The 16,865-nt window shown below is 46.8% G+C and overlaps 1 protein-coding gene across 3 annotated transcripts in view; it reads left to right on the top strand.

Moving 5' to 3' along the window:
• SETD5 (SET domain containing 5) overlaps window positions 1–16,865 on the top strand; it is a 95,789-nt gene that overhangs the window by 32,620 nt on the left and 46,304 nt on the right. For all 3 annotated transcript variants that reach the window (XM_040406625.1, XM_040406626.1, XM_040406624.1), the window contains exon 2: window positions 10,927–10,989. The gene's annotated coding sequence lies outside the window, so the exon portion shown is untranslated. The remainder of the gene's footprint in view (window positions 1–10,926; window positions 10,990–16,865) is intronic.

Below are 16,865 nucleotides of genomic sequence, written 5' to 3'. Positions count from 1 at the left end.
AAAAATGTTGTGTTTCCATTTGCGATCCGCAAACAATGGATTGCAGATGGAGATTTTTTTTGAGGAACTACGAAATGGAAATACAACGGATCTGTGAAAAACTGACCAAAAAAAGGGATGATTTGAGCAAAGCATTAGGAGCTCCTCTAACTCCGGAAACTCCTTTATAATCGACCCCCTCCAAAAAAAAATCCAAAATGCCTGACTTGTGCTTTTTGTATTTATTTTTTTAAGGTGTTTTATGGACGTTTTGCTCATATAGTTTTTCAGCATCTGTGTTTTTTGTTTTTTTTTTGTCTTACATTTATATACAGTGTGTAAGGGCTCTTTCACACTTGCGTTGTTGTGTTCCGGCATAGAGTTCCGTCGTCGGGGCTCTATGCCGGAAGAATCCTGATCAGGATTTTCCCCATGCATTCTGAATGGAGAGAAATCCGTTCAGGATGCATCAGGATGTTTTCAGTTCCGGACCGGAATGTTTTTTGGCCGGAGAAAATACTGCAGCATGCTGCGCTTTTTGCTCCGGTCAAAAATCCTGAACACTTGTCGCAAGGCCGGATCCGGAATTAATGCCCATTGAAAGGCATTAATCCGGATCCGGCCTTAAGCTAAACGTCGTTTCGGCGCATTGCCGGAGCAGACATTTAGCTTTTTCTGAATGGTTACCATGGCTGCCAGGACGCTAAAGTCCTGTTTGCCATGGTAAAGTGTAGTGGGGAGCGGGGGAGCAGTATACTTACTGTCCATACGCATGGGGCGCTCTGACGTCATTCTGGAGCGCCCCGGGAGCCGCACGGACTGTAAGTATACTGCTCCCCCGCTCCCCACTACTTCTATGGCAACCAGGACTTTAATAGCGTCCTGGCTGCCATAGTAACACTGAACGCATTTTGAAGACGGATCAGTCTTCAAATGCTTTCAGTTCACTTGCGGTGTTACGGATCCGGCGGGCACCTCCGGCAAATTGAGTACACGACGGATCCGGACAACGCAAGTGTGAAAGAGGCCTAAGTATGTCTGTCACTTCCTGTGTAGAGCAGCATCGCCAACATTCATTGCTAAAAAAAAAAAAAAAAAAAATGCAAAAACACCATTACAAAATGCAACACACTTTGGTGTGATTTATTTATTTTAAGCAGTTCAAAAACCAATGGCTGTCTGTGGGACAAAAAACGCCAGACCTAGAGCATGCTGCAATAAAAAAAATAAAAATAAAATAACACCTCAAGGAACAGAAAATACCACTACAAACCTGTTTGTTCTGCATGTCAAATTTCCCATAGACTTCCATGTACTATCTGGGGCTAAAATATCCTGCAAAAAGAGACAAACAAAATGTACCAAAAACTGCAAAACATTTCAAAAATGCCAGAAAACCTGTGAAACCTGCCTTAGTCCAGCTCTTCGTTATAAGAGCTTTAGTTCTAGCCTTTGACTGCACATTCTGCCCTCGGCCCCGGCCGCTGGTTTGGTTATTTGTGGCTGCAGTCGGTAGACACAGTTACGACTTTCCTAATGAATGATGGATGATTTAATTAGGGTGAAAATAGATGTATACCAGCGTAATCCGGGCAGAGGGGTAGCACTTTATTCTTTTCTACCTTGCAGTTCAGTTCCTATGAGCTTGACCCAGAAACCCACAACACTGTCACATAGGGTGACGTGGACTCGGCCATGTGGCAGTGAAAGCCATGGATCAATGCCTCATTTTTTTAAACGTTCCACTTGCCAATTGGATTATTTTTTTTTTGTGTGTGATCCTGATGGGATTTAATTGATCGCCTGCAAGTCTGCTTTACAGCATGAGCTGGTTGTAAGCATGCGGGCGCCTCCACATGCTGCAGGAATATCTGCTTGGTAGCAAGCACATGGATTTTCACAAATCCAATTTAGGCCTCTCTTACACGACCGTATGGCTTTTCCAGTATTTTTCGGTCCGTTATTCACGGATCCGTTTTTTTGTTTCCCTTGTGTTTCCATTCCCGGTCCGTTTTTCCATCCCGTTTTTCTGTATGGCATATACAGTATACAGTAATTACATTGAAAATTTTATGCCCAGCCCAATTTTTTCTATGTATGGTTCAGCAAAAACGGAACGGCGTACATTCCACATGTGTTCCGTTTTTTGTTTTTTTCTCCGGACCCATTGACTTGAATGGAGCCCCGGAATGTGATTTGCGGGCAATAATAGAACATGTTCTATCTTTCAACGGAACGGAAAAACAGAAATCCGGAAACGGAATGCATACCGAGTACATTAAAGGGAACCTGTCACCGGGACATGGGTTGCTAGATGGCCGCTAGCACATCCGCAATATCCAGTCCCCATAGCTCTGTGTGCTTTTATTGTGTATAAAAACCTATTTGATACATATGCAAATTAACCTGAGATGAGTCAGAGCTTGAAAATATGACTCTTCTCTGGTCACACAAGTAAGATATGACTCTTTTAGGTTAATTTGCATATGTATCAAATCGTTTTTTTTTACACAATAAAAGCACACTGAGCTATGGGGACTGGGTATTGCGGATGTGCTAGTGGCTATCTAGCAACCCATGTCCTCAGCTCTATACCCCAAATCCCAGTGACGGGTACCCTTTAAGTTTTTTTTTTTTGTGGAACCATTGAAATGAATGGAACCGTATACGGAACGCAAAAAACGGTCCGCAAACGGGGGAAAAAACGGTCATGTGAATGAGGCCTTAGATGAATGGAACTAATGCTCAGTCGCCGACGTTTCTGCAGGGTGTGAAGGCGCCCTGCTTCTCTGTGGTTGAGGCGGGATAAGTGGCTGCTAGACACCTCTGGCACAACTTGTCTTCATTGATAGTTTAGGATTGATGCACTTTAGGGGTGCCTGCACATAATTCGTATTACGTGCAGATTTTTCGCAGCGTAATACGGTATCAGCAAAGTATATGAGATTAGACAAGTCTCATGTGCACTTTGCTTTTTCTTCAGCGGATTTTGAAATTTGCAGCATGTCGGTTCTTGTTGCCTTTTTTTCTTGTGCGGATTTCGCCCCTTTTTAATGGAAATGTGAGACCTGCGGAAAATGGGGTGAGACCTGCGGAAAATCTGCACCGTGTGCAGCCACCGTAAATCTGCACCATGTGCAGGCTGCAGCCACCCCATAGGTGTGAGCTGTCTGCACAAATATCGGGGAGATTTCTGTGGGTTTCCACGCCAAAAACCATGTGTTACCTATGGTTTTTTAAATGGGGGGCATGCAAAGAATTGTGACATGCTGTAGATTTCACAATTCAACCGGCAGGTCAATTTCCACAGAACAAAAAAGCCCAGTCTACATGAGGTTTGTGTACTCTCTCTCATACACTTTGCCGGTATTGTATATTACGCTGCGGATTTTCTGTGTGGAGACATATGAAGTTTTGATCTGTGCGCTTCGGAGTGCAGAGGCCCCCCAGAACGAGGGGAGAGGAGCGCTCGCAGGGGGTGAAATAGAGAGACTTTCTGATGTTTGTCTCCATCCCCCTCCTGCGGTCAGGCTGATATGCGAGCGCTTCCCTCTCCTCATTGTAGGGATTGGTGAGCGTCTCGGCACTCAGACTTCCACCGATCAAAACCTTCAATGTGTCAATGACCCTTTAATTCTATTCGCTGCCGGAGGTCATGGTCTCATCACCATAGACGTGATGGATGCGGCCTCACCCACGGTGTCCACTGATACATCTCATGGCTATGGCCAGGCAACACTTCAGGCCCAGTGATTTGCTTTGATAAGACCTACGTTACTGGTTCCATTAAACCAGTTTAGCAGGGCCTGCTGCCCTCCACAGGCACACAAACCAGCTGTTGGAGGTAATTCAGTCTCGGCGGGGACTGGACGGGTCCCAGGGGCCCCGTGGACAGTGCACTTAGAAATGTCAATAGTGAGTGTAATATTTAGCTGCCAGACTGACTTTATATCAACTATCAAACACGACCTGCAACAGGACAGGGGGAAAATAAAGTGTGTATTTGAGGGGGGGGGATGGGGAGAAAAAAATGTTTTCCCTTCTAGCAGGTCACAAATAAGCTGTGCTTTAGTGCACAAGTCCCCAGTTCACATGGAATTTACCATCGGGTAGTGTCTTGCAAAGGAAGTAGTCGTAGAACAGGAAGGAGGACGTGTACGGCTGATTGACAGCCGGCCGTGGGGGGAGGTGCAGCCTAATGGTGGAAATAGCCTACGGGCACATGTGACGATAGGAGGTTAAAGGGAGACCTGCAGATTGTCCGATTCTCAGCTGAATGTGCGTAAAACGATAAATGATCCAATGTTTGTCTCGCACACACATAGTGCACATAGGGGTGATCTATAGGGAGCTCAGTCTATGGTGTTAGGAACGTCACTGGTGAAGCATTTTGCAGGTTGAGGCAGAGAAATCAAAATGTGGTTTAACCCTTATGCTGCACCACTGGTTTGCCACCTGTATATATTGTCACAGTACATGACAGGACCCCGCGCTTAGGGAAAGGTTTAAGGAAACACGTGAAGAACCCGGGGTTTCTACTGGATTATTGATCCTGATCTGTCTGCCGTGCACCAGGATTGCATCATCCATAGCAGCACCGCCGGCTCCTCGTCGCTGTACAGAGAGGGAGCAGACAAGGCCTCGTCTCTCTTCACAGGATTCCCCCCATCCTCCGGCCTCTTCAGGAAACCTCACTAAGCCCAGAGGCTCCTAAGAGTCACCTTTGTTCTGACGTTGCCCCCTCCCTCATCTGCCTTATTCCAGTGCCATATTCAGATGTCTCATTTCCTGTTAACCCTTTGGCAGATGTGTTAAAAACTTTAATATTACCATTATAAAAAAAAATTCAAAAGATTCTGCACAGCGCAAATACAGCTTTTTATTTTTTACTAATGGCGCTGTCATAATGGTCATGCTTGGTATTTCCATCTGCCACATTTGAAACCTACAGGAACATTATAGGATATATGTGAAGGGTGCAGCATGGCGGTTACCTGACTAGGTGTTGAGGGTAGTGTATTAACATTATATAGCGCTGACCTATTCCGCAGAGCTTTACAGGCATTATCATTACCTGCTGTCCCCAGGAGCTCACAATCTAAGTTCTCTATCAGTATGTCTTTTGGAGTGCGGGAGGAAACCGGGGAGAACATACAAACTCCATGCAGATGTTGTCCTTATTTGAATTTTAACCTAGGACTCCAGCGTGGCACCAGTGCTACCCCTTGCACATAATTTTGCGGAATCCCTACCATGTTGCTTGGACTCTTCAGGTATGGCGGCACTGGTTGCGGCCAGGATTGCAGAGTGGTTGTGATCTCTCATAAAAAATTAGTAGGATTGCTGTACGACTCGCCCAGAAGTCCAGCAGTGTAGGATTTCTTGCGGCTCGTGTGACTAACCTTTTCATTTCTATGGGATCACCGCTACTCTGCGACCATGGCCGCCGCACCTTAAGGAGATCTGCTTTACCAGGTCTCTGTAGCACACTCGGCACAGCAGGTGGTTTACCAAGGACTGCACCATCTATGGAGAAAATTGGCGGTTTTCTACCAAAGCAAGATTTCATGCTGACAAGAGGTGTGCCATGTCCAGTCTAGCAGAAAGCTGGCCAGCGTGACCAGAAAATTTAATGTGTGCGGTCATTGGCCTGTAATGGGGCCGCCTGCCCCTCCGAAGGGGAGGTTCACAGTGTTTGCTGCTGATCACATCTAATCATGTAGAGCAAAAACTGATATTGCCCATACGTATGGCCAACAGAAAATGCATCGCCCCGACGAGGTCTGCAGATATGTTTGCACGTCTGCGATATTTTACAGTGTACGTGTTTTTGTATTAATAAAAAGAGAACTGCCTGCAATAGGCCTGTCTTCTCACACATCTCTCCTCACATGCAAGAATAGCTCACATTGTTAACACTGTTCCTTCGTTCGCGTGGCTTCGGCTACTTTCACACTAGCGTTTCTATTTTCCGGTATTGAGATCCGTCAATACCGGGAAAGAACGCTTCCGTTTTGTCCCTAGTCATTGTCAATGGGGACAAAACGTAACTGAACGGAGCGGAGCGCTCCAAAATGCATTCTGTTCCGTTCTGATACCGGAGAGCAGCATTCTGCCGTTTTCTTTCCATCCTGGGATGTGGAGCAAAACGGATTCTCTGACACAAAAAATAAACGGATCCTTTCCTCATTGACTTTCAGTGGAGTTCATGACGGATCCGTCTTGCCTATGTTAAAGGTAATACTGCCGGATCCGTTCATAACTGCTGCAGACATTTGTATGATCAGTAACTGAAGCGTTTTTTCTGAACCCTGCCGGATCCAGCAAAAACGCTGGTATGAAAGTAGCCTAAGGCGCTGTTCACATCTGCATTGGAGGCTCAGTTGCAGTTTCAGAAATGCCCGACAAAATAGTGCAACACGACAAGCACCATTACAGGCAATAGGGTCCGCCGGGCACCTTGATCATCCATCATGAGATGCATTCGGCACGGCCGTCCTTTTCATTATTCTGCTCATGTGATGCATCAGACCAGTGGAAAAGATGAGTGCAGATGTGAACAGAACCTTACATCTGGTTCTTTGTTTGTTTTTGTTTTTTTTCCATTAGCCAGACAATCCATCTGACTGATCCAGATGATATATTCCACGTCAGGTTATACTGTCTGACCGGGGCGTCTGGCAGACATCTGAGAAAGCGTTCATCTTACGGCTTTTTGATGGCCATTTTTGTATAGGTGGGGCAGGATAAATATGGCTGCAGCAGTATAATATTAGGGCGAGTCTGCACATCTGAGGGTTTGCTGCAGTGGTATTCAGTCTAGACAATATTCCCTACATTTAGCAGTCTGGACTCCGAGCTGATACTTTTTACTGCACTGATACAGGGTAGCAGACTATCAGGACTGAGTTCTGTAGGACTGGCAGGATAAGGCATAACTATCTACTGCTGGGACCTTCACCAACCACGAGAACAGGGGCCCCGTAACCCCTGCAAAGAACGGATCGGCGGTTCGCACATGCACGTGGCCGCTCCATTCATTTCTATAGGAATTCTGGAGATAGTGTAGCCCTGTACTCGGGTGGTATTTTCACGGGAATCTTTGCACTTATTCCATGTTGAAATTTGTTTAAAATCTGCACCCCATTTTTTTGCAATTGGAATGCACGTTGTCCACGCAGCCCCGTCTGTCACTTCATGATGTGGTTTCCGAGCAGACACCACTACAGTTCAGCTGCACACAGATTATCTCCATGGGAATGGGGCTAATCCATATGTGGACCTGTGACCTGGGACTTGGCTAATATTGACCTGTCTTTAGTATAGGTCATCAATATCTGATCGGTGGGGGCAAACTCCTGGTACCCCGCTGATCAGATGTTTGAAGAGGAGCCACAGCTCTTGGATGAGCACTACAAGCCTCTGCATAGTGTACCCATCACAGCGCCCTACCTTGTATAGTGGCTGTGCTTGGTATTGCATTTGAGTTGAATGGGACTGAGCAGCACAAAGGCCATTTGACCAAGGTAGAGTGACCGGGGTTAGACCCTTACTGATCAGATATTTAATGAGCTATCCTGAGGATTGATCATCAATATCGAAGTCCTGTAAAACCCCCTATAATGCAAATCTCTGGCAGGAATCAGAGGCTCAGCTTCTGAAAGATTTGCTGTGTACGTACTCTAAGGGTTATCAATCAATGCACATAACAGCAAACAGATCTTGAAAATGAGAAATAGAATTATAAAGTTGCTTAACTTTCTGTCGTACATTTATTAAAGGGGTGTCCAACTCCTGCAGGATAAATGGATGGCTGACGGCAGCTTCGCTAGCTTTATGAGGCTGGGTCTGTGGTGGCAGCAAATCGCAGGGGCAGCTTTAGCTGTTTTCAGCTGAATACATGTAGAAATGTGTTTTTTCTTTTGATTGTGCAGATTCTGTATGGTTTCTTTCCTTCTATATGCTTAAAAGACACAGCCTCCTAATTTAAAGGGGTTTTCCAGGATTTTGATAATGATGACCAATCCTCAGGATAGGTCATCAATATCAGATCACTGGCAGATCAGCTGGATAAAGGCAGGCCAGCGCAGCCTTCCCTTCATTAGTGGTGAGCAGGTGTAATTACAAGAAGCCGTCCCATTAGTTTGTATGGGGCGGCTCCTTCTATACACTAGCTGTCTTATTAAAGTGAATGGGACGGATTCTTGTATTACCTGCAGGTAAACCATGAAGGGAAGGCTGCGCTGGCAGGGTGCGTGGCCTTCTCTTCAAGCAGCTGATCGGCAGGGGTGCCGGGTGTCAGACCCCCGCCGTTCTGATATTGATGACCTATCCTGAGGATAGGTAATCAATATTAAAATCCCAGAAAGCCCCTTTAAGTACTGCACAGTGGATGAGGCTTATAGTAGGGGTGGGCGATATGCGATATAAATTTGTGCCACGATATGGATTTTGAGCATATCGCCTACATCGCCGGACCGCGATATGATCCTGAGCCGGCACAGTGGAGAAGGAGAGAGTCCCTCCCTCCCCACTGTGCGCGGCTGCCGCTGACCACCAATGACAAGAGGAGGAGGGGAGGGACTGACAGTAAATCATTGAGTTTTCACGATCTCAGTGAGCGCGTAAAAAACTCAAATCCGATGGTATATTCTAACCCCCAGGCGTTCCCATGGTGACAGGGACGCTTGCCTGGGGGTTAGAACATACAGGGCCACGCCGCTGACAGTAGAACATTTAAAAACGAATCAGTAACTTTAACTTTATTCATTGGTGATCTCTTTACTGTATACCTTACTAGGTCTTAGCTCCGGTAACAGCAGGCAGTGCGGGCGGGCGGCGCTCACTCACTGACGTCACGCGCCTGCTCCTCCCACTAGGCGGCGCAGGCGCGTGACGTCAGTGAGTGAGCGCCGCCCGCACTGCCTGCTGTTACCGGAGCTAAGACCTAGTAAGGTATACAGTAAAGAGATCACCAATGAATAAAGTTAAAGTTACTGATTCGTTTTTAAATGTATTCCTGTGAGCGCCGCGGGGGGTGGGGGGGAGAATCTGTGGATGGCACCGTTTAGGGTAGGGGGGTGTCTGTGGATGGCACCGTTTAGGGTAGGGGGGGTGTCTGTGGATGGCACCGTTTAGGGGAGGGGGGGAATCTGTGGATGGCACCGTTTAGGGGAGGGGGGGGAATCTGTGGATGGCACCGTTTAGGGTAGGGGGGTGTCTGTGGATGGCACCGTTTAGGGTAGGGGGGGTGTCTGTGGATGGCACCGTTTAGGGGAGGGGGGAAATCTGTGGATGGCACCGTTTAGGGGAGGGGGGGAATCTGTGGATGGCACCGTTTAGGGGAGGGGGGGAATCTGTGGATGGCACCGTTTAGGGGAGGGGGGGAATCTGGGGATGGCACCGTTTAGGGGAGGGGGGGGATCTGGGGATGGCACCGTTTAGGGGAGGGGGGGGGGATCTGGGGATGGCACCGTTTAGGGGAGGGGTGGGATCTGGGGATGGCACCGTTTAGGGGAGGGGGGGGATCTGGGGATGGCACCGTTTAGGGGAGGGCGGGGATCTGGGGATGGCACAGTTTAGGGGAGGGGGGGGATCTGGGGATGGCACCGTTTAGGTGAGGGGGGGGGGGGGATTTGTGGATGGCACCATTTAGGGGAGGGGGATCTGTGGATGGCACCATTTAGGGGAGGGGGATCAGCTCCCTGCTGTTATGTGCACAAAGCACAGGGCAGCAGGGAGAGTGTAAAGTCCTATTCACCCTAATAGAGCTCTATTAGGGTGAATATGACAAGGGTTCTACGTTCTAGCCCTTAAGGAGACTAATAGTTATTAAATAAAAAGTAAAAAAAAGTTTAAACACGCCCCCCCCAAATATAGAAAACGATATATCGCAATATATATCGCATATCGCACATGCTTAAAATTATATCGCAATATAGATTTTAGGCCATATCGCCCACCCCTAGCTTATAGCCTATGAAATGTCCTATAAACCCATTCACAATTTCCCTGCTTTAAGGGGCACGCAAATGTATTTTCGGTCCAATCCACATTTTTTGCAGATCAGTGGGGCTTCAAAAGATGCGGACAGCGTGCCGTGTGGCCCCGCAAAATATTTTTTAGCTTTTCCTATAGGCATTTCTGACAAAGGGTGGGACATGCAGATCTGCAAAATGTATACGGTCGTGTGAATGCCTCCTTATATATGCGCAATATATTGTGCATCCTTCCCAATATGCAGACCTGTTTTAATGCTCGGCTTTCTGCACATTTTTCCTTCCTGTGCATCACTTGCTATTCATCCACAGAGGGATTGACTGACCTTTACCAGCCAGGTTGATGTGTTTCTTCTTGGATCGGTATCTTTTAAAGTGACAGGCTCATTTTCTGAGAAAATAAAGCTAATGAATTCTGCTTCCCTCTTCTGACTCTTCTTTACTCCTTACCTTATGCAGGTGTTTCTGACTGGAGCGTCCGTTGTGTGCTCCTCGCCGTGCACAGAATCCCCTCTATACATTTTATGTTTTTTCCATAGGCTGGCTGAACCTCACTACCGCACAGCAGTTTTTTTGTTTTTTTTTCCCTCTTCCCCAATCCCACACACTGCCGGAGAACGTGTTGTGATATGAAACCATCTGAGTATGTCTTGGTGGTAAGAGAGCACACAAGGAGGAGAGGGTGTGACGGAGCCGGCGAGAAAATCCTTCTACGTGGTAATGCAAGGGACGCCTCTGGTAGTCACATTAATACCAGCTCACTTGGATCTCTAATATGTCACACAGGCCAGCAGTGTAAAAATATCCTTTGCCTGTCATGTATGTAAAAGGTGAAATTGGCCGCACAGTTTTGTATAAAATATCTTTAATATCAATTTTAATGCTAATAATCAAACGCTTATTCACATCTCCTCTCTTGTAACCTGTCACATCTTTCTTTTTATTGCAGACTTCCAGAGGAACGCTGGAAGAAAAGATTATCGGACCCTTGCGGCCACGGGCCTGTCTAAAGGTAAATTTTACCGGATTGCACGTTGCATATCGTATCCTCCTCCTTTTGGTGTGCCGTTACAGGCCTTGCATGGGTTAATGCGGGCTCTCGTTTTCTGGAATGAGATGCTCTGTTTAATTGAGCCACCTAGATGGCAGAGAATCCTCTAGGGGAAGAGTTGGGGTCAATAGCATTTCCAGCCACACCAAGGTGTCTGATAAATCGCAGTGCCTCCTGGGGGACGGTATGAGGGAGGCAGTCCAGCCTGTCTGCCATTAGCACAGGCTGTCAGCAGTGCTGCAAATCTCACTATTGATTTAGAAGGAGCCGGGAGGTTAGGACGTGCTCGCCTTGTTAGTGCTGGGAGCCTTGCTGCAGAGTGCCAGCTGTGGACAGAAGCAGAGGAGGGGGAATCGATGAGGAAGAGCACAAGTGGTTTGGTGCATATTGCAGGAGATATAAAGGATATCTCTGTAATACGCACTGCACTAAACAGACAAAACTACATGGCATTAATGTTGCTATTCATTTTTAATTTTCTTTCCGTAAGATGAAAAAGAACCATATTTTTTTTCCAGCTTACATATTCAGTGCAGACAACGGAGAAGGCACTTCAGTCTAATATTCCTCTTATCCGTATGTTGCCTTTATAAAGGAGACGTCAAGGGAGATTTATATAGACTGCTGGTCTCCAACAGTTATTTTGGAACTAAATCTTCCAGTATGCTGGAAATGATAGTTTTGCAACAGTTGAAACCTACAGATGTCGGACGTTTAGGGTGCAGATTACACGCTGATTTTGTGCGGAAAAAGCACAGCGTAATACAGTACCAGCAAAGTGTGTGTTTTTTTGTTTTTCTAAGCTGCAGAAATTGACCTGCTGTGCAGATTTAAAATGTCAGTGTCAATTGTTGCAGGGTTTTTTTGTGCAGATTTCACCCTTTTCAATGGAAGAGTGAGATCTGTGGCAGAACTGCATTAAATCTGCACTAAAAACCAAACAAGAAAACAGGTCAGACCGCAATAAATAGTGAGGGTTTTGGTGCAGATTTCTTGCCTATTTTCTGCACTCAAATCTGCATCCTGTGCAGACACCCTAAGGGTCCATTCACACGTCCGTATGTGTTTTGCGGATCTACAAAACACGGACACTGGCAATGTGCGTTCCGCATTTTGCATACCGCATTTTGCCGCACATCGCCAGCACTCTCAACTGCGGACAAGAATAGGACATGTTCTATTTTTTTGCGCAACGGAAGTGCGGCTCCGCAAATGCTGATGCGGACAGCACATTCCAGCCCCATTGAAAATGAATGGGTCCGCACCTGTTCCGCAAAATTGCAGACCCATTTTGCAGACGTGTGAATGAACCCTTAGAGGCAGATTTGGCAAAGCAACATTTTAGTGGGATGGCCAGGTTAACAAAGCATTGCCTTCATGAAAAGATTGGTGAGTCGGCGGTATTCTGGTGCAGTGGTGGAGGGACCGGCTTTGTACATAATTTCTTTAATCTGTTTAATGCAGACTTGTGGGCCAAAGATGTATTCGTGTAGTTCATGGTGTGGAGTTCAATTATCTTTTTCCCATTTTGGGCTGGACAGATACTAGAAAGATGCTTTCAGCCTCTCCTTTTTAGGTGCTGTTTTAGGTTGATGCGTATAAACCCTCACCAGTAGACCATTAACAAGGCAAACTGGTCCAACTGGCATCTTAATGTTTTCAGTATATTGTCTGTATTTGGCGTCATGCGATACAGCATAGTTTTGATCTTTAAAACCTACATATCTGCTTAACGAACGTGTGATGGCCATGCCCGTGATGCGGACCGCAATTTGCGGTCCACAATGCACGGGCACCAACCATGGGCCAGCCGCATGCGGATCGCGGACACATTCACTTGAATGGGGTCCGCAATCCGTTCGTTCCGCAAAAAGACAAGTTCTATCTTTTTGTGGAACGGAAGCACGGAACGGAACCCCACGAAAGCACTCCGTAGTGCTTCTGTTCCGTTCCGCACCTCATCTCCGGATTTGCTGAACCATTCAAGTGAATGGATCAGCATCCGTGATGTGGAATGCACACGGCTGGTGTCCCGTGTATTGCGGACTCGCTGTATGCGGGCCACGGTCATGTGAAAGAGGCCTAAGGCAGTGTTCACACCTGTGTCACAGATTCTATCACACACTTGATGGAAACCAAAAGCATTAAGTGCAGCACTGTCTTTTCCAGCAGAACCTGAAGAGCCCCATTATAATTTAGTGGGGTTCTTTGGGCACTGTTGCTGTCTACCGTGTGACAAATCTGGCACTGTGCGAACAGAGCCTTAGGTGCAAAGTGCGTCAGCTCATTTTAAAACCCAATCACTGACCAGAATGCAATTCTGAATGGTTAATAGTTAACATCTATGACGAGTAAGGATGGTGCCGCCATCCTGCTGTACCTTTCTTATGTTATTGTGTGGGCAGTTGGTTTTCAGTGAGTGTCGTCTTGCTGCTGTGTGAAGGCTGAATGGGTTTGCCTTTAACTTATATAAAGCAGCAGGAAGCTTTTCATGTGTGGACGGTGCGCTGCTATACTGCATAGCAACTGATAACACAAGGTATAACCGCATTACCCACATAGCAGTATAGAAATGACAATACATATGTAACACTATAAGGACACCTGCACGCAAGATCTGCGTGGATTTGTGTGCATTTATGCACCATATCCACACCAAAATCTGCAATTTCTAACAGCAGATTTGATGCTCTTTTGCTGCAGATCTCACCCTTCATTGGCATGCTGCAAATTTGGAAATGCGCACTACAAATCTGCAAAGTGTACATGTGATTTGTGTAATCTCGTACACTTTGCTGGTAGTGCACTACGCTGTGGATTTTCCTCAGGGGAATCCACATGGAAAAAGTGCACGTATTCCGCACCGTGTGTAGGCGGCCTAACAGTGCAAATTAAAAAATGACATCTGCAAGTTCTCACCAACGATGCGTGATCTGAAAGTGCCTGCCCACGGGTGCGGGTTTACAAACAGAAATACCAATGGGGTCTCTCTGCATTTCCGCACCAAAATCCGAATATGTAACTTGCGTATTTGATGCGGTTTTGCAGCAGATGTCCCCCTTTGCATTGCAATGGGTGAAATCAGCACAGAAAATCCACCCAAACAATCGACATGTCGCAATTTCTAAATCTGCTCAGCCGATCAGTTTCCACACAGAAAGAAAAAGCAAATTGTACATTGTAGATTTATCTAATCTCATTCACGTTACTGGTCCTGTATTAGGGCTCGTTCACATGAGAATCTGCATGGAAAATCCGCACGTAATCCGCAACCTGTGCAGATAGCCTTAGGGCTGTATTACACCAACCAATTTCTGTCCAGTCAGACCAATAGTTGGTGTGTGTATAACAAAAAGATCTGTGTGCGATTGGTCAGAAAATCTGTCAGATAATCTGTTGGTGTAATACAGCCTTTAGACTGAACACCTTTGATGTATGTGCAAAGAAGGTCCCGACTCCTTAATGATATTCATGTGACCTACATAAAACTGTTCACAATCCCCTATTTCTCCACTAGCAGAATGTGAATGGTGCTTGTGCTGAAGGTCCCTTAATGGGAAATACTACTGTTATATTAAGTTAGGATTCAGGCCTGAGATCCTGGGCGAGATACGGTACTTACCTGCATCTCGGTCTGATTAGGAAGAGGGTCCTATACCAAATGGAAGCAGAAGCAGCACTTTTCCTGCCCATCTTCTGTATTGTATTCCCAGACATTTATCACCGACCAGAAAATAACACTGGATCTCATTTTTGGGAAATATAGAGGGGTCGTTTACCAGAACATCATCATGGGTCCCAGGATGTAATATATTATAGGTTAGGGTGGGTGGGAAGTGCTTTGTGTAACAGTGCGGCTAGCTGCATGTGGCCCAGTGGCGTGGCCTCTTCGTAGGCCAGTGGCGTGGCCTCTTCGTAGGCCAGTGGCGTGGCCTCTTCGTAGGCCAGTGGCGTGGCCTCTTCGTAGGCCAGTGGCGTGGCCTCTTCGTAGGCCAGTGGCGTGGCCTCTTCGTAGGCCAGTGGCGTGGCCTCTTCGTAGGCCAGTGGCGTGGCCTCTTCGTAGGCCAGTGGCGTGGCCTCTTCGTAGGCCAGTGGCGTGGCCTCTTCGTAGGCCAGTGGCGTGGCCTCTTCGTAGGCCAGTGGCGTGGCCTCTTCGTAGGCCAGTGGCGTGGCCTCTTCGTAGGCCAGTGGCGTGGCCTCTTCGTAGGCCAGTGGCGTGGCCTCTTCGTAGGCCAGTGGCGTGGCCTCTTCGTAGGCCAGTGGCGTTTTGCGGACCTCAAAAAACGGAACTGTTGTGTGCATGAGGCCTAAGGCAGGGTTCCTTAACTCCAGTCTTCAGGGCCACCTACCGGTCATGATTTTGGAATATCCCACAAAATGAATACCTGGGGGACGGATGCCTGTGGTAATTATTTCACCTGCTGAATGCTATGGAAATCCTGAAAACATGGCCGGCAGGTGGGCCCTGAGGATTGGAGTTGATGAACCCTGGTCTAAGTCATTGTTCACCTTGAGGTTTCAGTGTTCCCTGAATTTCCTTGTGTTGGAGAGTGAGGGATTGTCCCAGATATGTCAGCCGCTCTCCAGAAGGAAATGACGCCCTGGGCACCATGACCAGATCAGATCTTCCGTCCTGGGCCCTTTCTGAGGCTACTTTCACACTGGCGTTTCTGGGTCCGTTTGCGAGATCCGTTTCAGGGATCTCACAAGCGACCCAAAACTGATCAGTTCAGTCCCAATGCATTCTGAATGGATGAGGATCCGTTTAAAATGCATAAATTTTTCCTGCGTTTGGTCTCTGTTGCGCTTTTCAGGTGGACACTAAAACGCAGCTTGCAGCGTTTTGGTGTCCGCCTGACGATGCAGAGCCAAACGGATCTGTCCTGACGTAAGTCAATGGGGACGGATCCGTTTTTACTGACACAATATGGTGCAATTGAAAACGGATCCGTCCCCCATTGACTTTCAATGTAAGTCAAGACGGATCGGTTTTGACTTAGACTTTTTTTTTATGAATAATGCAAACGGATCCGTTATGAACGGATGCAAGTGTTTACATTATCGGTGCGGATTCGTCTTTGCATTAAGACGGATCCTCACCAAACGCGAGTGTGAAAGTAGCCTTACACTGCTTTACATTGTGAACATTTGTTTCCTCTTCATTAGTAACTCATTTACTGGAACTTGTTACTAAAGGAGCAGTGAGGCTTCAGCTTGGCCTCGTGAATGTCTAGGCCTCAGTTTTCAAGCACCGTAAAGAAGGGTGTATCACCATTACAACATGTTTCTTCTTGATGCCTGTGGTATTTTTTTTTTTTATAAAATAATCTTGCCTAATCAAGGTAAAGGTTATCGACTACGCCTGCAATGAAGGATGAGGCCAGGATTCCTGTGGGCAAACCGCTTTATAGATTTATAGTTACAGCAAAATGTGCGTCCTGCTGATTCCGGACAAGTTCCTTCTCTCTCGTTCGCTCTCCCCCTCCCTTGCCTTTTTTTTTACATAACGAAGTGTTAAATTGTTTCAAAGGGTTTCTGTCACCTAAAAAATGGGTATTAAGCTGGCTGACATTAGCGATGTGCTAATGTCAGCTGAACATAACTATATTAGTGCCGTCTCACTGCCTGCCGCCATTATTGAGAAAAACAAACTTTTATAATATGCTAATTAGCCTCTGGGGGGGGGGGGGGGGGCGTTGCTCCTGCCCCTAGAGCAGGGCTCAGCAACCTCCGGCACTCCAGCTGTTGTGAAACTACAATTCCCAGCATGCTCCATTCATTTCTATGAGAGTTCTGAGAAGAGCAGAGCAAGTATGCATGCTGGGAGTTGTAGTTTC

This window comes from Bufo bufo, chromosome 9 (genome assembly GCF_905171765.1).
Source record: "Bufo bufo chromosome 9, aBufBuf1.1, whole genome shotgun sequence".
Lineage (NCBI taxonomy): Eukaryota > Metazoa > Chordata > Amphibia > Anura > Bufonidae > Bufo > Bufo bufo.
The sequence above is the reverse complement of the archived record's forward strand: the minus strand, read 5'-3'. Positions and strand labels throughout refer to the sequence as shown.